The sequence below is a fragment of the Hyla sarda genome, unplaced genomic scaffold (assembly GCF_029499605.1).
Source record: "Hyla sarda isolate aHylSar1 unplaced genomic scaffold, aHylSar1.hap1 scaffold_1104, whole genome shotgun sequence".
Lineage (NCBI taxonomy): Eukaryota > Metazoa > Chordata > Amphibia > Anura > Hylidae > Hyla > Hyla sarda.
In genome coordinates, this window is record NW_026607724.1 from 63,426 (window position 1) to 87,710 (window position 24,285).

Genomic DNA, 24,285 nt, shown 5'->3' on the forward strand with positions numbered 1-24,285 from the left:
TAAACAAAAGGACTTGTCTTGGATGTTAGCTCATGGGTGTCTGCCAACAAGGGAATTTCAGAGGAGAAGGAGATTGGTAGACAGTGAAGTGTGTCCCAGGGATGGTTGCGGTGGATGTGAGAATTATGTACATGTGTTTTGGGAGTGTGGTTATGCGAAGTCTGTGTGGAGAAAAATGTCTGGTCTAATTAAAAATCTTACTGGAATTGAAATCTTATCCTTTAATATGATGATGTTTGGTTTGTGTGCAGTGGAGAGAGAGAAGGCAAGAGTGTTATGGTTCATAGTAAATTGTGTAAAAGAGGTTCTGTGGGATGTAAGGAATATTAGGATTTTCAATCAAACTGAAGTAAGTGTGAAGGAATGTCTGGGCATGATCCGTGGTAAAATTTACTTTACGTATTATGTGATAGGAAAAACTATGGTTCTGATGATGCAGAGGGGATCTGGAAACACAAAAAATGGAAGTACTGGTTATGATTGTATTCTTATTTGTCTTTCTTTTTCTTTTCTTACAGATTATATCCTGATATGAAGGGAGAGTTGGAGGGACAGAATCCGCTGCAATTTATTTTTTCTGAGGGAAAGTCATGAAGGGAAAGCTTTTTGTTATATGTACATGTAAAGACATGCTTCCTGTATATATTGTATATGTCAAATATGTGTTATTCATGTGTTTTCAGATGAATATGTAATTTTTTGAATGATTTACTTGGTTATGTATTGTATATTTCCTTTTCAATAAAAAAAAAAAAAAAAAAATCTGTTCTTATCAGTTTAATATCTGATACGTCCCCTATCTGGGGACCATATATTAAATGGATTTTTGAGAACGGGGGCCGATTTCGAAGCTTGCTTCCGTCGCCCTATGCATTGACCCGATATGGCAGTATCTTCGGGTACAGTGCACCACCCCCTTACAGGGTTAAAAAGAAAGATTCCTACTTTCATTGCTACCTGCTTGCTGGCTAGCCAGCCCTGTGGGCCTTGCTGCTGCTGCAGCCAAAAAACAAAAGGTGGTGCTGCTGCTGCTTCTGCTGCTTCTGCTTCTGCTTGTGTCTGGCCGCTGTTGGAGCGTCCAGGCACAGGACTTCTGCTGCTGCTGACTAAATGGCCTCCTTAATTGGATCATTTGAGTAGCCAGCACACCTGTGCAGGTAGGGCATGACATGATAGGCAGCTGCCTTGATAGCGGGTGGGTGCTGAATGTTCCTAATTGACAAAATAAGATTAATGCTTATGAAGAAATATAAAATCTCATCCCTTCCCCAATATCGCGCCACACCCCTACCCCTTAATTCCCTGGTTGAACTTGATGGACATATGTCTTTTTTCGACCGTACTAACTATGTAACTATGTAACATAACATGGGGGGGGGGGGGGGGGGGGTCTCCTGGCTGCTCACACAGGTGTGTCATTGCTGTACATTGACCATACATTGCTTCTGTGGTATTGCAAAGGCAAAGACAAATGCTTCCAGCCATCCATTGCACTAATGGATTGGTCATCAGCTGGCTGTCTATGTCCCGCATCAATATAGACCAAAGTACAGAGGGTTAGGCTATGCTATTGTGCACCTACCTGATGCATCAGAAGGTGCGAGGCCCTTGCTAAATTCTGTGCACAGACTTTGAGATCTATACTTTAGACTGTATCTAAACCTGCTCCAACATGGACTGACATTCTGGCCTACTTTCAGCCGATGCGACTTGTCTGTCGCTGAACAGTCGCTTTTTATGTATTCAGCACCTATATATAATGTTGTAAAAATGCTCTAGAAGCTAAAGTCGCAGAAATGTCACACATATTTGGCCTGCAACTTTCTGTGCGACAAATTCAGACAGGAAAAATCAGTATAAATCCTTAGAAAATTATCCCCCAGTGTCTCCATCTGCTGGCGGTATTGAATAAGCATTGCTGCACTGATGGGGTATGCATTAGACGAAAAAAAAGAAGAAAAAGAAGAATAATACGCCCAGAAAAGAGGCGAAAAGGAGAAAAACGTAAAAAAACGTGAAAAAAAAGTAAGAGGAAGAGAAGGGAAAAAAAGGTGGAAATGGGTTTAAAAGTGATTTCGGCGGAGAAATATATATATATATATATATATATATATATATATATATACGCGCACACACACACATATATATAAACGTATTCTCCGTTGAGATATTGCAGCCGCTGCTGTGTCCAGGCCCAGGAGCCTTAGCACTGTGCTGTGATGTCACTCAATACCACTGACATCACTAGGTGTAAACAACATCTCTCCTTTGCTGTGTATGTGACTATGGAGCTGTTTGGTGATGTCGTCTATTATGGCCTTCATAGAAGCAACAGGAGATTGTTGCATCCATCTAGAACCCTCAGAACTACAGTGCTATGATGTCACTCACTTCCACAGGCCTTGCAGAGTGTAAACAACAACAACCCAGCTTTGTTGTGTATGTAACCATAGGGATTTGTGATGTCACCTAGAACCTTCACAGCAGCGACAGCTTTATGAGGAGCATCAGCACTGCTCTGCCTGAGCAGAACCATCACCGCCATAGGTTGTCAAATAACCCGGGTTTAACCCACACAGGTAAGTCCAATGGGGTGCAGGCATGTCCTCTATGCTTACAGCTTCCCGTGGGTGTTGGTTTGATACCGTTTGGGGACAGCCAAGGAGGCATCTGCAGGCAACAAAGGTAGGTGTGTGCTTGTGTGTGTGTTTCCTATGCAGATCCTAAGCCCAGTGTCACATGCAAGTAGGAGGAGTAAGAAGGGTTCCTGGCAAATCCGGGTTATGGATTGCATTTAAAAAGGCCCCGTGGGAGTGCAATGGGCCCCTGTCTTGCTGCTCAGCAATAATGGTATGGGTTTAGGTTCTGCTGTGTGTACTGGTGGTTGACTGCCCCCCAGCCCAGAGTGTGCATGGAAAATTGTCTGGCAGCCTCCCTGACAGCAAGCAGTGATAGTGCCCATGAAGGGCACCTTGTTGGGCCCGCCCCTTTCACGGTTATCGCTTCTCGGCCTTTTGGCTAAGATCAAGTGTAGTATCTGTTCTTATCAGTTTAATATCTGATACGTCCCCTATCTGGGGACCATATATTAAATGGATTTTTGAGAACGGGGGCCGATTTCGAAGCTTGCTTCCGTCGCCCTATGCATTGACCCGATATGGCAGTATCTTCGGGTACAGTGCACCACCCCCTTACAGGGTTAAAAAGAAAGATTCCTACTTTCATTGCTACCTGCTTGCTGGCTAGCCAGCTAGCCAGCCCTGTGGGCCTTGCTGCTGCTGCAGCCAAAAAACAAAAGGTGGTGCTGCTGCTGCTTCTGCTGCTTCTGCTTCTGCTTGTGTCTGGCCGCTGTTGGAGCGTCCAGGCACAGGACTTCTGCTGCTGCTGACTAAATGGCCTCCTTAATTGGATCATTTGAGTAGCCAGCACACCTGTGCAGGTAGGGCATGACATGATAGGCAGCTGCCTTGATAGCGGGTGGGTGCTGAATGTTCCTAATTGACAAAATAAGATTAATGCTTATGAAGAAATATAAAATCTCATCCCTTCCCCAATATCGCGCCACACCCCTACCCCTTAATTCCCTGGTTGAACTTGATGGACATATGTCTTTTTTCGACCGTACTAACTATGTAACTATGTAACATAACATGGGGGGGGGGGGGGGGTCTCCTGGCTGTTCACACAGGTGTGTCATTGCTGTACATTGACCATGCATTGCTTCTGTGGTATTGCAAAGGCAAAGACAAATGCTTCCAGCCATCCATTGCACTAATGGATTGGTCATCAGCTGGCTGTCTATGTCCCGCATCAATATAGACCAAAGTACAGAGGGTTAGGCTATGCTATTGTGCACCTACCTGATGCATCAGAAGGTGCGAGGCCCTTGCTAAATTCTGTGCACAGACTTTGAGATCTATACTTTAGACTGTATCTAAACCTGCTCCAACATGGACTGACATTCTGGCCTACTTTCAGCCGATGCGACTTGTCTGTCGCTGAACAGTCGCTTTTTATGTATTCAGCACCTATGTATAATGTTGTAAAAATGCTCTAGAAGCTAAAGTCGCAGAAATGTCACACATATTTGGCCTGCAACTTTCTGTGCGACAAATTCAGACAGGAAAAATCAGTATAAATCCTTAGAAAATTATCCCCCAGTGTCTCCATCTGCTGGCGGTATTGAATAAGCATTGCTGCACTGATGGGGTATGCATTAGACGAAAAAAAAGAAGAAAAAGAAGAATAATACGCCCAGAAAAGAGGCGAAAAGGAGAAAAACGTAAAAAAACGTGAAAAAAAAGTAAGAGGAAGAGAAGGGAAAAAAAGGTGGAAATGGGTTTAAAAGTGATTTCGGCGGAGAAATATATATATATATATATATATATATATATATATATATATATACGCGCACACACACACATATATATAAACGTATTCTCCGTTGAGATATTGCAGCCGCTGCTGTGTCCAGGCCCAGGAGCCTTAGCACTGTGCTGTGATGTCACTCAATACCACTGACATCACTAGGTGTAAACAACATCTCTCCTTTGCTGTGTATGTGACTATGGAGCTGTTTGGTGATGTCGTCTATTATGGCCTTCATAGAAGCAACAGGAGATTGTTGCATCCATCTAGAACCCTCAGAACTACAGTGCTATGATGTCACTCACTTCCACAGGCCTTGCAGAGTGTAAACAACAACAACCCAGCTTTGTTGTGTATGTAACCATAGGGATTTGTGATGTCACCTAGAACCTTCACAGCAGCGACAGCTTTATGAGGAGCATCAGCACTGCTCTGCCTGAGCAGAACCATCACCGCCATAGGTTGTCAAATAACCCGGGTTTAACCCACACAGGTAAGTCCAATGGGGTGCAGGCATGTCCTCTATGCTTACAGCTTCCCGTGGGTGTTGGTTTGATACCGTTTGGGGACAGCCAAGGAGGCATCTGCAGGCAACAAAGGTAGGTGTGTGCTTGTGTGTGTGTTTCCTATGCAGATCCTAAGCCCAGTGTCACATGCAAGTAGGAGGAGTAAGAAGGGTTCCTGGCAAATCCGGGTTATGGATTGCATTTAAAAAGGCCCCGTGGGAGTGCAATGGGCCCCTGTCTTGCTGCTTAGCAATAATGGTATGGGTTTAGGTTCTGCTGTGTGTACTGGTGGTTGACTGCCCCCCAGCCCAGAGTGTGCATGGAAAATTGTCTGGCAGCCTCCCTGACAGCAAGCAGTGATAGTGCCCATGAAGGGCACCTTGTTGGGCCCGCCCCTTTCACGGTTATCGCTTCTCGGCCTTTTGGCTAGATCAAGTGTCTGGTCAGGAGGATCCTGGGAGTTTGTCCTACCTTTTCCAAGGGGGGCTGCTACGAGGAACCGAAAAGGCGATCGACAAGATGGGTGTTCGCATCCGTTACCTTACATCCGGTGAAACGCGGATTCGTTTTTCCTTTCGCTTTGATGTTGATGAAGACAAGCAAGAACTCGTCCAACTTTCTTATTTTGTGAAAGAAACTCTCTACAAGCTTCTTGGGGTGAAGAAAGAGAACATCGTCTGTCTCAGAGATCCTCGGAAGGGCAGCTTCATCCTAACTCTGGACTCTGCTTATGCATGCCAGAATCTTTTTGAGAAGCTGAAAAGCAATCAAGACCTTGCTGAGCTTGATGGGATCACGGTCACAGTGTTGTATACTGGAGGCGATATTCCTCTAGTTGTGTGTATGCACAATCCCTTTGTGACTGTGTCCCATATTGAGCTCTTTTTGGGGAAATACTGCAGTTCTGTTAAGTATTCCCATAAGGTGATGAATTCAGAAGACCTATGGACGGGGAAACATAAGTTTTTTGTGAAAATGAAGGAGGATGCTACTGGCATTGGAGGGTTGTGTCATCCACCCTCCAACTTTTCTATCGGTCGGGATAAGGGCTATTTGTTTTATCCCGAGATGCCTACTTTTTGTAGGAAATGTAAGAAATTCGGACATACTATGGAAGTTTGCACGGACACTACAGTTCGCTGTGGTCGGTGCAATCAAGAAGGCCATGTTTCTAAGGACTGTGCTAAAATCGTCTGCAACATTTGTGGTGAAGAAGGCCATGCCTTTAAAGATTGCAGTCTCCGTTCCAGTGTAGCTAGATCGTGGGCTGACCGTGTAGCGGGGAGAGTGGGTGTAGTGCAAGCTGAAGTACCACCTGCGAAAGCACCCCAGCGGTCTGAGGCGCCTTCAGAAAAGCCGGCTGTAACTTCTCATGTCGTGGCGGAGCTTATGGACCTTTCTGCTGTGCCTGAGACAGAGGGGAGACCTTCTGTGGAGGGTTCTGGTGGTGGAGGGTCACTAGTGAGCAGTGAAGCCATGGAGGTTGGCGTGAAGGAGATCAAGCGGAAGAAGGAACTTGGAGATGAGCCACAACTTGGCATTAAACGGCCTGTCAAAAAAAGCTCAGACGAATGTGAGGACAGTCAACATGCATGGAGGCCTTCTATAAGATCAGCGTCCGATCCAAAAAATATCAAAGAGTTCGAAAGCCCGGAGTCACCTGTGGGTTTCATATCGGACTCAAACTCCAGTAGCGAATAGCTTCCTTAAAGTGCTCCTCTCTTAATGTGAGAGGTCTAAAGAGCCCTACGAGAAGGGCTGCTTTGTTTAGTTTTTTAGAGACCTTGGACTGTTCTCTGTTCTTTTTACAAGAATGTGGAATTGAACATAGTCCAAATTATGAGGACCTTTGTCGTAGCTGGACTTTGGGACCATCGGTCTGGTCGGGTGACAATCTGAACAGATCTTCAGGTGTTGGGATCTTGTTTAGAGGTTCAGATGTACAAGTTTTGTCCTTCTTAGAAATTATACCTGGTAGAGCGCTATTAGTTAATATTAAGTACAATGGCTCAGAGATTAAGCTTTTTAACATCTATGCTTCTCCTGAAAAAAATGAGAGAGCCGACTTGATTAATGATATTCAGGCTTTTATCCCAGGTTCAACACCTATTTTAATGGCTGGAGATTTTAATTGTTGTATGAGTGGTGATCATCGTGAGAGTGGAAGTGTGCATGTCAGAGTGGATAAAACAGAGAAACAGATTAAGAGTATGACTGAGGATTTTAACTTTACCGATGTCTGGAGGAGAAAATACCCAGACGACCCTGGTTACACATGGGAAAATAATGTCTGCAAATCCAGGATTGATTTTATTTTTTTATCGGAAAGTTTTAATCTAGTTGAGGTTTCTCTTTTATCGAATATTTTCTCTGATCATAAGTTATTACATGCACATGTCACTTTACCTGGCCTAGAGAAAGGCAGAGGCGTTTGGAAGCTCAACACTACTTTATTAGAGGACATGAAAACAAAAAATGATTTTATTGCTGCTTATAACAAATGGAGATTGCGTCAATCCCAATATAAAAATATTTTGGATTGGTGGGAGGATGTTAAAAAGTGGACTAAACTGTTTTTTATCCGTGTGGGCATCCAAAAGGCTAAGGAGAAAAAGTTATGGTTTAAAATGTTAAACACTAAAATCCAAACATATTATAAACTAAAGCAAGCCGGGCTTGAGATGGATGATGTTATTGCTCAGACAAAGAATGAAATAAAAAATGCCATTAGTCAAAAAGGAAAAGAAATGATTTTTAACAGCAAGGTGCAATGTCTGGAGAATGATGAAAAGTGTTCGAGATTCTTTTTTAAGAAGGTGGTGGGAAAGAAAGAAATGATATCTGTAATAGAAGGGAAGATAACTAATGAAGAGATGTTGCGAGAAGCACAAGTATTTTATCAGGAGCTTTTTAATAAAAAAGATATTGATATTTCCTTTACTAATGATGTTTTAGATACCTTGGATTCAAAACTTGACAAAACTGACCAAGAGAGCCTTTGTGATGAAATCTTTTTACCTGAACTTTTAAGCACTTTTAAGAGTTTTTTAAATGGTAAAACACCTGGTTCGGATGGGTTGCCAGTTGAATTTTATCTGTGTTTTTGGTCCATTTTAAAAGATGATCTTTTAGGTATTTTTAACTGTGCTTTTAAATCTGAGATTTTACCTGCGTCCTGGAGAGATGGTGTTGTTACTCTGATTTTTAAAAAAGGAGACATCTCTAAATTAGAAAATTGGAGGCCTATTACCCTGCTAAATACAGACTATAAGGTTTTAGCAAAAATTTTAGCAAATAGGCTCAAGCAGGTAATTTCTAAGGTTATACACAGTGACCAAGTATGCGGAGTACCTGGAAGGAAAATAAGTGATCATCTAAACCTTGTAAAAGATGTTTTATGGTATCAGAAACAATGTGATCAGAAATTGGCAATTTTATCCTTGGATTTTCAAAAGGCTTATGACCGTGTTTCTCATGATTTTTTATGGTTGGTTTTAAAGAAAATGAATTTTCCTGATTTTATTGTTGGAAAAATTGCACTTTTATATAAAAACTGTTTTAGTCGTATTTTAATTAACGGTTTTTTATCCCAAGAGGTATGTTTACAGTCTGGGGTGAAACAGGGGTGCCCCCTATCACCCATTCTTTTCATATGTGCAATAGAACCTCTGTTGAATGTTTTGAGAAAAGATAAGCTCATTAGAGGAGTGCCAATCCCTGGAAGTGGAGGACAGAGCGTAAAGACGATAGCATACATGGATGATGTTAATATTCTATGTCCAGATGAACCATCCCTGAAACGTGCTATCAGACAGACAGAATTTTTTTGTGAGGGCTCTGGCTTCAAATTAAATAAAAATAAATGTGATTGCTTTGCAATAGGGAATTGGGGCAATACGGAGGTGAATGTGCAATATGATAAAATCAAAATCTTGGGTGTCATCTTTGACAATGAAAATAATGGAGAGGAAAGCTGGTCCATCGTCAAAGAGAAAGTGCAAAAGAAAATAAGTTTTTGGAAAATGAGGAAATTAACAATAGAAGGAAAAGTACTGATAATGAAAGCTTTGTTGCTACCTATCATGCTATATTTAAGCTTGGTTTTCCCACCGAGTGAACGCACCTTAAAGTTTTTAAACAAGATTTGCTTTCATTTTTTATGGGGGTCTAAAATGGATAAACTCAGGAGAGATGTAATGATGAAGACAAAGAAATTGGGGGGTAAGGATGTGCCTGATTTAAAAAGGTTTTTATATATTCACTTTTTTTCTATGTGTTTTAATGGCTTGCAAAGAAACTGTTATTGGTCTTATTTTTTAAAATATGCTGCAGGTCACATTTTTAGAAAAAGAAAGTGGATAACCTTACCTTTAACGTCCCCAATCTTATTTATTCCCCCAGCGCACTATGTGGTTTTAGAAAAGATTATTCGTATTTATGGCATTGCTAATTTTAGTCAAGAAATTTGTAGTAATGCACGAAAATTAGTTCCTGAAATCAGGAAGATAGAACAGATTTGCTTAATATCTAATTATTCCACTGAGAAATCTCTAAGAGTTTGGAGGATGGTGAATATGGGATTCTTATCTAATGACTTAAAAGATCTGGCCTGGCAGATAGCACATCAATGTTTGCCTACCAGAGAATTCCAACACAGAAGAGGATTGTGTCGTAGTGCAAAGTGCCCGAGAATGGGGTGTCCTAGTGAGGAAACAGTTTTACACCTTTTTTGGAACTGTTTTTACGCCCAAGAGATATGGCATTTGATAGGACCCTTACTAAAATTCATTTCTGATCTTAATTTTTTAAATCATGAAGTTATTTTATATGGATTTTATAATGTTTTATCTGTGGAAAAGTCTCGGGTTTTGTGGATTAGTATAAATTGTATTAAAATTGCACTATGGAAGACGAGGAATATTCTTCTTTTTAAAAGAGACACTATTACCTCTAAAGATTGTGTTCGCCTAGCTCTTAGTGAGATGTATGTTTTCTATTTATTGGATAAAAAAAGATTAGGTCACAAAGTGGCTAAAAGTCTTTGGAATCTACATCTGTGGAATATGCTTTTAGCAGACTAAGTATAATCTGGACTGCGTAAGGTCTTTTAGTCTAAGAATATTATATCTAAAAGTAAAAAATCTGTTCTTATCAGTTTAATATCTGATACGTCCCCTATCTGGGGACCATATATTAAATGGATTTTTGAGAACGGGGGCCGATTTCGAAGCTTGCTTCCGTCGCCCTATGCATTGACCCGATATGGCAGTATCTTCGGGTACAGTGCACCACCCCCTTACAGGGTTAAAAAGAAAGATTCCTACTTTCATTGCTACCTGCTTGCTGGCTAGCCAGCTAGCCAGCCCTGTGGGCCTTGCTGCTGCTGCAGCCAAAAAACAAAAGGTGGTGCTGCTGCTGCTGCTTCTGCTGCTTCTGCTTCTGCTTGTGTCTGGCCGCTGTTGGAGCGTCCAGGCACAGGACTTCTGCTGCTGCTGACTAAATGGCCTCCTTAATTGGATCATTTGAGTAGCCAGCACACCTGTGCAGGTAGGGCATGACATGATAGGCAGCTGCCTTGATAGTGGGTGGGTGCTGAATGTTCCTAATTGACAAAATAAGATTAATGCTTATGAAGAAATATAAAATCTCATCCCTTCCCCAATATCGCGCCACACCCCTACCCCTTAATTCCCTGGTTGAACTTGATGGACATATGTCTTTTTTCGACCGTACTAACTATGTAACTATGTAACATAACATGGGGGGGGGGGGGGGTCTCCTGGCTGTTCACACAGGTGTGTCATTGCTGTACATTGACCATGCATTGCTTCTGTGGTATTGCAAAGGCAAAGACAAATGCTTCCAGCCATCCATTGCACTAATGGATTGGTCATCAGCTGGCTGTCTATGTCCCGCATCAATATAGACCAAAGTACAGAGGGTTAGGCTATGCTATTGTGCACCTACCTGATGCATCAGAAGGTGCGAGGCCCTTGCTAAATTCTGTGCACAGACTTTGAGATCTATACTTTAGACTGTATCTAAACCTGCTCCAACATGGACTGACATTCTGGCCTACTTTCAGCCGATGCGACTTGTCTGTCGCTGAACAGTCGCTTTTTATGTATTCAGCACCTATGTATAATGTTGTAAAAATGCTCTAGAAGCTAAAGTCGCAGAAATGTCACACATATTTGGCCTGCAACTTTCTGTGCGACAAATTCAGACAGGAAAAATCAGTATAAATCCTTAGAAAATTATCCCCCAGTGTCTCCATCTGCTGGCGGTATTGAATAAGCATTGCTGCACTGATGGGGTATGCATTAGACGAAAAAAAAGAAGAAAAAGAAGAATAATACGCCCAGAAAAGAGGCGAAAAGGAGAAAAACGTAAAAAAACGTGAAAAAAAAGTAAGAGGAAGAGAAGGGAAAAAAAGGTGGAAATGGGTTTAAAAGTGATTTCGGCGGAGAAATATATATATATATATATATATATATATATATATATACGCGCACACACACACATATATATAAACGTATTCTCCGTTGAGATATTGCAGCCGCTGCTGTGTCCAGGCCCAGGAGCCTTAGCACTGTGCTGTGATGTCACTCAATACCACTGACATCACTAGGTGTAAACAACATCTCTCCTTTGCTGTGTATGTGACTATGGAGCTGTTTGGTGATGTCGTCTATTATGGCCTTCATAGAAGCAACAGGAGATTGTTGCATCCATCTAGAACCCTCAGAACTACAGTGCTATGATGTCACTCACTTCCACAGGCCTTGCAGAGTGTAAACAACAACAACCCAACTTTGTTGTGTATGTAACCATAGGGATTTGTGATGTCACCTAGAACCTTCACAGCAGCGACAGCTTTATGAGGAGCATCAGCACTGCTCTGCCTGAGCAGAACCATCACCGCCATAGGTTGTCAAATAACCCGGGTTTAACCCACACAGGTAAGTCCAATGGGGTGCAGGCATGTCCTCTATGCTTACAGCTTCCCGTGGGTGTTGGTTTGATACCGTTTGGGGACAGCCAAGGAGGCATCTGCAGGCAACAAAGGTAGGTGTGTGCTTGTGTGTGTGTTTCCTATGCAGATCCTAAGCCCAGTGTCACATGCAAGTAGGAGGAGTAAGAAGGGTTCCTGGCAAATCCGGGTTATGGATTGCATTTAAAAAGGCCCCGTGGGAGTGCAATGGGCCCCTGTCTTGCTGCTTAGCAATAATGGTATGGGTTTAGGTTCTGCTGTGTGTACTGGTGGTTGACTGCCCCCCAGCCCAGAGTGTGCATGGAAAATTGTCTGGCAGCCTCCCTGACAGCAAGCAGTGATAGTGCCCATGAAGGGCACCTTGTTGGGCCCGCCCCTTTCACGGTTATCGCTTCTCGGCCTTTTGGCTAAGATCAAGTGTAGTATCTGTTCTTATCAGTTTAATATCTGATACGTCCCCTATCTGGGGACCATATATTAAATGGATTTTTGAGAACGGGGGCCGATTTCGAAGCTTGCTTCCGTCGCCCTATGCATTGACCCGATATGGCAGTATCTTCGGGTACAGTGCACCACCCCCTTACAGGGTTAAAAAGAAAGATTCCTACTTTCATTGCTACCTGCTTGCTGGCTAGCCAGCTAGCCAGCCCTGTGGGCCTTGCTGCTGCTGCAGCCAAAAAACAAAAGGTGGTGCTGCTGCTGCTTCTGCTGCTTCTGCTTCTGCTTGTGTCTGGCCGCTGTTGGAGCGTCCAGGCACAGGACTTCTGCTGCTGCTGACTAAATGGCCTCCTTAATTGGATCATTTGAGTAGCCAGCACACCTGTGCAGGTAGGGCATGACATGATAGGCAGCTGCCTTGATAGCGGGTGGGTGCTGAATGTTCCTAATTGACAAAATAAGATTAATGCTTATGAAGAAATATAAAATCTCATCCCTTCCCCAATATCGCGCCACACCCCTACCCCTTAATTCCCTGGTTGAACTTGATGGACATATGTCTTTTTTCGACCGTACTAACTATGTAACTATGTAACATAACATGGGGGGGGGGGGGGGGGTCTCCTGGCTGTTCACACAGGTGTGTCATTGCTGTACATTGACCATGCATTGCTTCTGTGGTATTGCAAAGGCAAAGACAAATGCTTCCAGCCATCCATTGCACTAATGGATTGGTCATCAGCTGGCTGTCTATGTCCCGCATCAATATAGACCAAAGTACAGAGGGTTAGGCTATGCTATTGTGCACCTACCTGATGCATCAGAAGGTGCGAGGCCCTTGCTAAATTCTGTGCACAGACTTTGAGATCTATACTTTAGACTGTATCTAAACCTGCTCCAACATGGACTGACATTCTGGCCTACTTTCAGCCGATGCGACTTGTCTGTCGCTGAACAGTCGCTTTTTATGTATTCAGCACCTATGTATAATGTTGTAAAAATGCTCTAGAAGCTAAAGTCGCAGAAATGTCACACATATTTGGCCTGCAACTTTCTGTGCGACAAATTCAGACAGGAAAAATCAGTATAAATCCTTAGAAAATTATCCCCCAGTGTCTCCATCTGCTGGCGGTATTGAATAAGCATTGCTGCACTGATGGGGTATGCATTAGACGAAAAAAAAGAAGAAAAAGAAGAATAATACGCCCAGAAAAGAGGCGAAAAGGAGAAAAACGTAAAAAAACGTGAAAAAAAAGTAAGAGGAAGAGAAGGGAAAAAAAGGTGGAAATGGGTTTAAAAGTGATTTCGGCGGAGAATATATATATATATATATATATATATATATATATATATATATATATACGCGCACACACACACATATATATAAACGTATTCTCCGTTGAGATATTGCAGCCGCTGCTGTGTCCAGGCCCAGGAGCCTTAGCACTGTGCTGTGATGTCACTCAATACCACTGACATCACTAGGTGTAAACAACATCTCTCCTTTGCTGTGTATGTGACTATGGAGCTGTTTGGTGATGTCGTCTATTATGGCCTTCATAGAAGCAACAGGAGATTGTTGCATCCATCTAGAACCCTCAGAACTACAGTGCTATGATGTCACTCACTTCCACAGGCCTTGCAGAGTGTAAACAACAACAACCCAGCTTTGTTGTGTATGTAACCATAGGGATTTGTGATGTCACCTAGAACCTTCACAGCAGCGACAGCTTTATGAGGAGCATCAGCACTGCTCTGCCTGAGCAGAACCATCACCGCCCTAGGTTGTCAAATAACCCGGGTTTAACCCACACAGGTAAGTCCAATGGGGTGCAGGCATGTCCTCTATGCTTACAGCTTCCCGTGGGTGTTGGTTTGATACCGTTTGGGGACAGCCAAGGAGGCATCTGCAGGCAACAAAGGTAGGTGTGTGCTTGTGTGTGTGTTTCCTATGCAGATCCTAAGCCCAGTGTCACATGCAAGTAGGAGGAGTAAGAAGGGTTCCTGGCAAATCCGGGTTATGGATTGCATTTAAAAAGGCCCCGTGGGAGTGCAATGGGCCCCTGTCTTGCTGCTTAGCAATAATGGTATGGGTTTAGGTTCTGCTGTGTGTACTGGTGGTTGACTGCCCCCCAGCCCAGAGTGTGCATGGAAAATTGTCTGGCAGCCTCCCTGACAGCAAGCAGTGATAGTGCCCATGAAGGGCACCTTGTTGGGCCCGCCCCTTTCACGGTTATCGCTTCTCGGCCTTTTGGCTAAGATCAAGTGTCTTGCCCTAAGGTATTCGGGTACCCCTCTCCTCGGCCTTGTGGGATCGCCCAGGTTTATTGCCTGGGCTTCACCCACCTGCTGCTATTGGGGAGAGGGCTTAGTCCCAGGATAACGGGAAGGTGATCATCGGAGGACGGGTCTGCCGGAGAGGATGGCTAATGCGCCGAACGCTCCTAATACAGTACGGCTGTTTATCGAGGAGGAAAAGAGGAGTGCCTACGGGATTTTGCATGTCCAGCAGAAGGTCGTGGAAGGAGTGCTGAGGATGCCGCATGCTTCCATCTTCTGTGTCCAGGTCTTTCCCAGCCAAGGATTCTTTGACGTGACCTTCTACAACCTGGATGATCTCCGTACCTGTCTCTACCGGAGTAAGGAGAATGCTTCTCACCCTGACCTACAAGGGATCCGATTCATTTCCTGCGAGGCTCGGCCTAAGAAAGTTCCAGTGGTAGTGCATATGTACAACCCTTTTGTGCGGGATGAGGAGATCCAGACCTTTCTAAGAAGGTATTGTGTGTCTGTTTCTGGTGCGGAGAGGAAAAATAACATCCTGGGGACTTTCACAGGCATGAGACGTTTTTGGGTGGAGTTTAGGCCTGCCCCTGAGGGTGGTGCTGAAGGTTTTTGTCACCCCCCGCAGAACTTTGCGATAGGGAACAACAGGGGGTTTCTGCACTACCCGGGGATGCCAAGTTTTTGCCGGGACTGTTTTTGCTTTGGTCATACCAGAGAGAACTGTACAACCGGGCAGGTTTGCAGGAACTGCCACAAGCCTGATCACCGCACTGCAGACTGTCCCGAGAAACGCAAGTGTCATTTCTGTGGTTCTTCGGATCACCTGGCTAGGAGTTGCCCCACTTACCAGTCCGGGGCACCCCGATCATATGCAATGGCTCTTCGAGGTGGGACAGTTCCTGAGGACTCCAATGCTGCCAGGGCAGGCGATGCAGAGGTTAGCGTGCTGACCAGTGAAGCAGAGTCTGCCCCTGTTTTTCCTTCCATTTCTAGGTCTGTTCCGGATGCTTTGGTGGCAGAGGGGGAGAAGGCGGAGTCTGTTTCGGGGGCATCTGTTTCGGAGGCCTCTGATCCCCCAGAGGAGATGACTGTGGACAAAGAATCCTTGAAGAGAAAGATGCCGGTGGAAGAATCGGAGGATGACTGTCCGACTCCTCAGAGTCAAAGGATTGAGGACTTTCCTAGCCCGGGAAGGGAGGAGGCAGGTGGAGGGTCGTCATGTCAGATTGATTCTGACTCCTCTTTATCCTCCCTGGGCACAGGTTATTTGGAGGAATGTTCAGTCAAAAAATTGACAAAGACTCTTAAGTTTAAGGAAGGGGAGGCAAAAAATAAGGGTAGAGGTCGGGGAAAGGCTAGGCCTCCTTTTGATAATGCTTGATTTTGTATTTCCTTTTTTTCCTTCAAATGTTTGAATGAGTTTAACAATTGGTTCTCTAAATGTCCGCAGTATTAGATCTTTAGAAAGGAGATCCGCCATTTTTGATTTACTTTCTAGATATTCTTTTGATGTTCTAGGTCTCCAGGAGTGCTGCTTGGATGGGGAGCCAAATATCTCCTGGCCTTATGGGCAATCGGTATGGTCTGGTTCAATGGAACGTAATTCGGGGGTGGGGATTTTGTTCAAAAGTAATGAGTTTGTTGTTAAAAAAGTTGTCCATATTGTTCCGGGTAGGGTATTATTAGTGCATTTTATTTTCAGGGGTTTCACATATAAAGTAATTAATGTTTATGCTCCAACTGGGAGGAAGGAAAGAGGGGAGGTGTTTGAGAAATTATATTTCTTTTTGAGTGGGAGGGATGATGTGTTCCTTATAGGGGATTTCAATTGTATAATAACAGAGGGGGATAGGAGTAGTACTACGGTGGGTGGTGGGTCTGGTTTAGACAGTACTAGTAAGCAGCTTAAAGAGATTGTAAATTTATTTGGGTTAAAGGATTCCTTTGTTGCCCATAATGATGGTACTATCGGTTATACATATTTTTCTAACAATACAAGTTCGCGTATTGATTTCATTTTTGTCTCAAAACTAATGTCTGTTTCTAATTTCAGACGGAGGAGGTTACCGTTCACGGATCATGCCTGGATTGAGTGTGTGGTAAAAGGTGGTGGTCTAAGTGAGTATGGAAAGGGTGTTTGGAAGTTGAATGTGTCTTTATTGGATAATGAATGTGTATTACAAGAATATAGGGAGCGTTTTGATGGATGGGTGTTGAGGAAGGATGCATTTTATAGTGTGGTTGAGTGGTGGGAGTGGGTGAAGTTAGAGACTAAAAGGTTTTTTATTAAAAAAGGGTGTGAGAAAGGGAGGAAAGATAGAGAAGAGTATGAGAGATGGCAAAGAAGGTTAGAGTATTTGTATGAATTGAGGCGTTTGGGGATGAGTGTTGAGAAGGAGATTGAGGAAGCTCGTGGAAGTGTGAATGAGTGTCTGGAGAGGAATGGAAGGAAGATTATTGCACAGGCTAGGGTTGAAGTGAAAGAGAAGGATGAGAAATGTAGCAAATTTTTCTTTAAAAAGGCATTCAGTAAAAAAACTGAGATGATGAGTGTTTTTACGAATGATGGGGTAGAGGTCTTTGGTAAGGATGAGGTGTTAGAGGAAGTGTGGAAGTTTTATTCTGATTTATTCACGGAGAAGGAGCGGGACGTGACTCTAGAGGAGGAATGTTTGGGATATGTGGATAAGCGTTTGGATGAAATTGATGGGTTCTTTATGGAAGAGGATGTGAGGAAGAGTGAGGTGGAGGATGCTGTGAATGGGATGAAGAAAGGAAAGGTGGCAGGGAGTGATGGTTTGCCTGTGGAATTTTATCTTGTGTTTTGGGATATGTTAGGGGATTATGTATGGGAGGTGTGTAAGGAAGTACTTAGGAGAGGGAAGTTATCTAAAAGTATGAGTGAGAGTGTGACTGTGTTATTGTTTAAAAAAGGGGATAAGAGGGATCTTAAAAATTGGAGGCCTATAGCGCTCTTGAATTGTGATTACAAAATTATTGCTAAAGTTATTGCGAATAGGTTAAAGGATGTGATTGATTGTATGGTAGGTGAGGAGCAAATGTGTACAGTGCCTGATCGTAGGATTTCTGAATGTCTGTTAGGTCTGAGGGATGTATTGTGGGACTGTAAAACTAGGAAGCAAGGTGTGGCTGTTGTTACGGTGGATTTTGAAAAAGCGTATGATAGGGTGGTGCATGATTTATTGTTTAGGGTTTTGAGGAGGATGAATGTGCCGGACAGAATGGTGAAGTGGATTGAATGTTTGTATAGGGACATTTATAGTAAGATTCAGGTCAATGGTTTTCTGAGTAGGGAAGTGAGTATAAAATCTGGAGTGCGGCAGGGGTGTCCCCTGTCGCCAATTCTTTTTATTTGTATGATTGAGCCTTTGTTGGGGATGATTAGGAGAGATAAGGTGATGCGGGGTATAGAAATACCTGGTAGTCATGGGAAGGATATGCGAGTGATTGGTTACATGGATGATGTTACTGTTGTATGTAAGTCAATGGCAGGGGTAAGGCGTGCTAAGTTATTGATTGAGTGTTTCTGTTTAATGAGTGGGTTTAAGCTTAATGTTGGGAAGAGTGGTTGTAAATTTTTTGAGGGGTGGGGAGAGAGTGGGTTGTGCGAGTGGCCTGTGAGAGAGGGGGGTGTGGAAGTGCTTGGGGTGGTGTTTGATAATGATTTGTATGGGAAAGAAAGTTGGGAGAGGGTTTTGGGGAGGGTGGGGAATAAAATAAACTTCTGGTCTTTAAGGACTTTATCGATTGAGGGAAGGATTCTGGTTATTAAAGCTGTTATAATTCCTATTTTGCTTTATGTTAATTATGTGTTTCCTCCACCGGATAGGTGTCTGGCAAGAATTATCAGGCAGATCTTTGTTTTCTTATGGAATTCAAGGATGGAGAAATTGAGTCGTGGGAAGGTGGTGAAAAGCAGAATGCATGGTGGGAAAGGAATGATGAATGTGGAAGTGTTCCTGGCTGTGAAGTATGTCAGTTTTTGTCTCGCTGTAAGTAAGAAGGAATGTGTGTTTGGGTGCATGGTAAGGTATTTGGCTGGTAATGTGTTGTTGAAATATAAGCTAATGGAAAGGGACTTAAGGGTACCTGTAAGTTTTGAGGTTCCTTGGTTCTATCAGAGAATAGGGCGGTGTGTCAGGAAAAATAATCTGGAATGTGTGACTGAATGGAATGATAGTAAGAAGGTGATGAAAGTGTTGGAGCAGAGAGAAACAGTGGAATGTGTGGGAGGTCTGTCTGAGAAGGATTGTAAGGTAGTGTGGAAAAATGTCAGTCACAAGGAACTGACAAATAAACAAAAGGACTTGTCTTGGATGTTAGCTCATGGGTGTCTGCCAACAAGGGATATTCAGAGGAGAAGGAGATTGGTAGACAGTGAAGTGTGTCCCAGGGATGGTTGCGGTGGATGTGAGAATTATGTACATGTGTTTTGGGAGTGTGGTTATGCGAAGTCTGTGTGGAGAAAAATGTCTGGTCTAATTAAAAATCTTACTGGAATTGAAATCTTATCCTTTAATATGATGATGTTTGGTTTGTGTGCAGTGGAGAGAGAGAAGGCAAGAGTGTTATGGTTCATAGTAAATTGTGTAAAAGAGGTTCTGTGGGATGTAAGGAATATTAGGATTTTCAATCAAACTGAAGTAAGTGTGAAGGAATGTCTGGGCATGATCCGTGGTAAAATTTACCTTTACGTATTATGTGATAGGAAAAACTATGGTTCTGATGATGCAGAGGGGATCTGGAAACACAAAAAATGGAAGCACTGGTTATGAGTGTATTCTTATTTGTCTTTCTTTTTCTTTTCTTACAGATTATATCCTGATATGAAGGGACAGTTGGAGGGACAGAATCCGCTGCAATTTATTTTTTCTGAGGGAAAGTCATGAAGGGAAAGCTTTTTGTTATATGTACATGTAAAGACATGCTTCCTGTATATATTGTATATGTCAAATATGTGTTATTCATGTGTTTTCAGATGAATATGTAATTTTTTGAATGATTTACTTGGTTATGTATTGTATATTTCCTTTTCAATAAAAAAAAAAAAAAAAAAAAAAAAAAATCTGTTCTTATCAGTTTAATATCTGATACGTCCCCTATCTGGGGACCATATATTAAATGGATTTTTGAGAACGGGGGCCGATTTCGAAGCTTGCTTCCGTCGCCCTATGCATTGACCCGATATGGCAGTATCTTCGGGTACAGTGCACCACCCCCTTACAGGGTTAAAAAGAAAGATTCCTACTTTCATTGCTACCTGCTTGCTGGCTAGCCAGCTAGCCAGCCCTGTGGGCCTTGCTGCTGCTGCAGCCAAAAAACAAAAGGTGGTGCTGCTGCTGCTTCTGCTGCTTCTGCTTCTGCTTGTGTCTGGCCGCTGTTGGAGCGTCCAGGCACAGGACTTCTGCTGCTGCTGACTAAATGGCCTCCTTAATTGGATCATTTGAGTAGCCAGCACACCTGTGCAGGTAGGGCATGACATGATAGGCAGCTGCCTTGATAGCGGGTGGGTGCTGAATGTTCCTAATTGACAAAATAAGATTAATGCTTATGAAGAAATATAAAATCTCATCCCTTCCCCAATATCGCGCCACACCCCTACCCCTTAATTCCCTGGTTGAACTTGATGGACATATGTCTTTTTTCGACCGTACTAACTATGTAACTATGTAACATAACATGGGGGGGGGGGGGGTCTCCTGGCTGTTCACACAGGTGTGTCATTGCTGTACATTGACCATGCATTGCTTCTGTGGTATTGCAAAGGCAAAGACAAATGCTTCCAGCCATCCATTGCACTAATGGATTGGTCATCAGCTGGCTGTCTATGTCCCGCATCAATATAGACCAAAGTACAGAGGGTTAGGCTATGCTATTGTGCACCTACCTGATGCATCAGAAGGTGCGAGGCCCTTGCTAAATTCTGTGCACAGACTTTGAGATCTATACTTTAGACTGTATCTAAACCTGCTCCAACATGGACTGACATTCTGGCCTACTTTCAGCCGATGCGACTTGTCTGTCGCTGAACAGTCGCTTTTTATGTATTCAGCACCTATGTATAATGTTGTAAAAATGCTCTAGAAGCTAAAGTCGCAGAAATGTCCCACATATTTGGCCTGCAACTTTCTGTGCGACAAATTCAGACAGGAAAAATCAGTATAAATCCTTAGAAAATTATCCCCCAGTGTCCCCATCTGCTGGCGGTATTGAATAAGCATTGCTGCACTGATGGGGTATGCATTAGACGAAAAAAAAGAAGAAAAAGAAGAATAATACGCCCAGAAAAGAGGCGAAAAGGAGAAAAACGTAAAAAAACGTGAAAAAAAAGTAAGAGGAAGAGAAGGGAAAAAAAGGTGGAAATGGGTTTAAAAGTGATTTCGGCGGAGAAATATATATATATATATATATATATATATATATATATATATATATATACGCGCACACACACACATATATATAAACGTATTCTCCGTTGAGATATTGCAGCCGCTGCTGTGTCCAGGCCCAGGAGCCTTAGCACTGTGCTGTGATGTCACTCAATACCACTGACAACTAGGTGTAAACAACATCTCTCCTTTGCTGTGTATGTGACTATGGAGCTGTTTGGTGATGTCGTCTATTATGGCCTTCATAGAAGCAACAGGAGATTGTTGCATCCATCTAGAACCCTCAGAACTACAGTGCTATGATGTCACTCACTTCCACAGGCCTTGCAGAGTGTAAACAACAACAACCCAGCTTTGTTGTGTATGTAACCATAGGGATTTGTGATGTCACCTAGAACCTTCACAGCAGCGACAGCTTTATGAGGAGCATCAGCACTGCTCTGCCTGAGCAGAACCATCACCGCCATAGGTTGTCAAATAACCCGGGTTTAACCCACACAGGTAAGTCCAATGGGGTGCAGGCATGTCCTCTATGCTTACAGCTTCCCGTGGGTGTTGGTTTGATACCGTTTGGGGACAGCCAAGGAGGCATCTGCAGGCAACAAAGGTAGGTGTGTGCTTGTGTGTGTGTTTCCTATGCAGATCCTAAGCCCAGTGTCACATGCAAGTAGGAGGAGTAAGAAGGGTTCCTGGCAAATCCGGGTTATGGATTGCATTTAAAAAGGCCCCGTGGGAGTGCAATGGGCCCCTGTCTTGCTGCTTAGCAATAATGGTATGGGTTTAGGTTCTGCTGTGTGTACTGGTGGTTGACTGCCCCCCAGCCCAGAGTGTGCATGGAAAATTGTCTGGCAGCCTCCCTGACAGCAAGCAGTGATAGTGCCCATGAAGGGCACCTTGTTGGGCCCGCCCCTTTCACGGTTATCGCTTCTCGGCCTTTTGGCTAAGATCAAGTGTCTTGCCCTAAGGTATTCGGGTACCCCTCTCCTCGGCCTTGTGGGATCGCCCAGGTTTATTGCCTGGGCTTCACCCACCTGCTGCTATTGGGGAGAGGGCTTAGTCCCAGGATAACGGGAAGGTGATCATCGGAGGACGGGTCTGCCGGAGAGGATGGCTAATGCGCCGAACGCTCCTAATACAGTACGGCTGTTTATCGAGGAGGAAAAGAGGAGTGCCTACGGGATTTTGCATGTCCAGCAGAAGGTCGTGGAAGGAGTGCTGAGGATGCCGCATGCTTCCATCTTCTGTGTCCAGGTCTTTCCCAGCCAAGGATTCTTTGACGTGACCTTCTACAACCTGGATGATCTCCGTACCTGTCTCTACCGGAGTAAGGAGAATGCTTCTCACCCTGACCTACAAGGGATCCGATTCATTTCCTGCGAGGCTCGGCCTAAGAAAGTTCCAGTGGTAGTGCATATGTACAACCCTTTTGTGCGGGATGAGGAGATCCAGACCTTTCTAAGAAGGTATTGTGTGTCTGTTTCTGGTGCGGAGAGGAAAAATAACATCCTGGGGACTTTCACAGGCATGAGACGTTTTTGGGTGGAGTTTAGGCCTGCCCCCGAGGGTGGTGCTGAAGGTTTTTGTCACCCCCCGCAGAACTTTGCGATAGGGAACAACAGGGGGTTTCTGCACTACCCGGGGATGCCAAGTTTTTGCCGGGACTGTTTTTGCTTTGGTCATACCAGAGAGAACTGTACAACCGGGCAGGTTTGCAGGAACTGCCACAAGCCTGATCACCGCACTGCAGACTGTCCCGAGAAACGCAAGTGTCATTTCTGTGGTTCTTCGGATCACCTGGCTAGGAGTTGCCCCACTTACCAGTCCGGGGCACCCCGATCATATGCAATGGCTCTTCGAGGTGGGACAGTTCCTGAGGACTCCAATGCTGCCAGGGCAGGCGATGCAGAGGTTAGCGTGCTGACCAGTGAAGCAGAGTCTGCCCCTGTTTTTCCTTCCATTTCTAGGTCTGTTCCGGATGCTTTGGTGGCAGAGGGGGAGAAGGCGGAGTCTGTTTCGGGGGCATCTGTTTCGGAGGCCTCTGATCCGCCAGAGGAGATGACTGTGGACAAAGAATCCTTGAAGAGAAAGATGCCGGTGGAAGAATCGGAGGATGACTGTCCGACTCCTCAGAGTCAAAGGATTGAGGACTTTCCTAGCCCGGGAAGGGAGGAGGCAGGTGGAGGGTCGTCATGTCAGATTGATTCTGACTCCTCTTTATCCTCCCTGGGCACAGGTTATTTGGAGGAATGTTCAGTCAAAAAATTGACAAAGACTCTTAAGTTTAAGGAAGGGGAGGCAAAAAATAAGGGTAGAGGTCGGGGAAAGGCTAGGCCTCCTTTTGATAATGCTTGATTTTGTATTTCCTTTTTTTCCTTCAAATGTTTGAATGAGTTTAACAATTGGTTCTCTAAATGTCCGCAGTATTAGATCTTTAGAAAGGAGATCCGCCATTTTTGATTTACTTTCTAGATATTCTTTTGATGTTCTAGGTCTCCAGGAGTGCTGCTTGGATGGGGAGCCAAATATCTCCTGGCCTTATGGGCAATCGGTATGGTCTGGTTCAATGGAACGTAATTCGGGGGTGGGGATTTTGTTCAAAAGTAATGAGTTTGTTGTTAAAAAAGTTGTCCATATTGTTCCGGGTAGGGTATTATTAGTGCATTTTATTTTCAGGGGTTTCACATATAAAGTAATTAATGTTTATGCTCCAACTGGGAGGAAGGAAAGAGGGGAGGTGTTTGAGAAATTATATTTCTTTTTGAGTGGGAGGGATGATGTGTTCCTTATAGGGGATTTCAATTGTATAATAACAGAGGGGGATAGGAGTAGTACTACGGTGGGTGGTGGGTCTGGTTTAGACAGTACTAGTAAGCAGCTTAAAGAGATTGTAAATTTATTTGGGTTAAAGGATTCCTTTGTTGCCCATAATGATGGTACTATCGGTTATACATATTTTTCTAACAATACAAGTTCGCGTATTGATTTCATTTTTGTCTCAAAACTAATGTCTGTTTCTAATTTCAGACGGAGGAGGTTACCGTTCACGGATCATGCCTGGATTGAGTGTGTGGTAAAAGGTGGTGGTCTAAGTGAGTATGGAAAGGGTGTTTGGAAGTTGAATGTGTCTTTATTGGATAATGAATGTGTATTACAAGAATATAGGGAGCGTTTTGATGGATGGGTGTTGAGGAAGGATGCATTTTATAGTGTGGTTGAGTGGTGGGAGTGGGTGAAGTTAGAGACTAAAAGGTTTTTTATTAAAAAAGGGTGTGAGAAAGGGAGG

General features: G+C 43.7%; 4 non-coding genes and 1 pseudogene across 4 annotated transcripts; all 5 read left to right on the forward strand.

The window, feature by feature from the left end:
• The first annotated feature begins 730 nt into the window (after window positions 1-730).
• On the forward strand, window positions 731-915 carry LOC130300908 (U2 spliceosomal RNA). The gene has a single exon (XR_008851648.1). It is a non-coding gene; the product is annotated as a U2 spliceosomal RNA (small nuclear RNA).
• Window positions 916-2,998: 2,083 nt separating this feature from the next.
• On the forward strand, window positions 2,999-3,189 carry LOC130300927 (U2 spliceosomal RNA). The gene has a single exon (XR_008851658.1). It is a non-coding gene; the product is annotated as a U2 spliceosomal RNA (small nuclear RNA).
• Window positions 3,190-9,992: 6,803 nt separating this feature from the next.
• On the forward strand, window positions 9,993-10,168 carry LOC130300911 (U2 spliceosomal RNA; annotated as a pseudogene).
• A 2,087-nt stretch (window positions 10,169-12,255) lies between these two features.
• Window positions 12,256-12,446, forward strand: LOC130300902 (U2 spliceosomal RNA). Its single transcript, XR_008851643.1, has one exon. It is a non-coding gene; the product is annotated as a U2 spliceosomal RNA (small nuclear RNA).
• Window positions 12,447-19,638: 7,192 nt separating this feature from the next.
• Window positions 19,639-19,831, forward strand: LOC130300912 (U2 spliceosomal RNA). Its single transcript, XR_008851649.1, has one exon. It is a non-coding gene; the product is annotated as a U2 spliceosomal RNA (small nuclear RNA).
• Window positions 19,832-24,285: the final 4,454 nt, after the last annotated feature.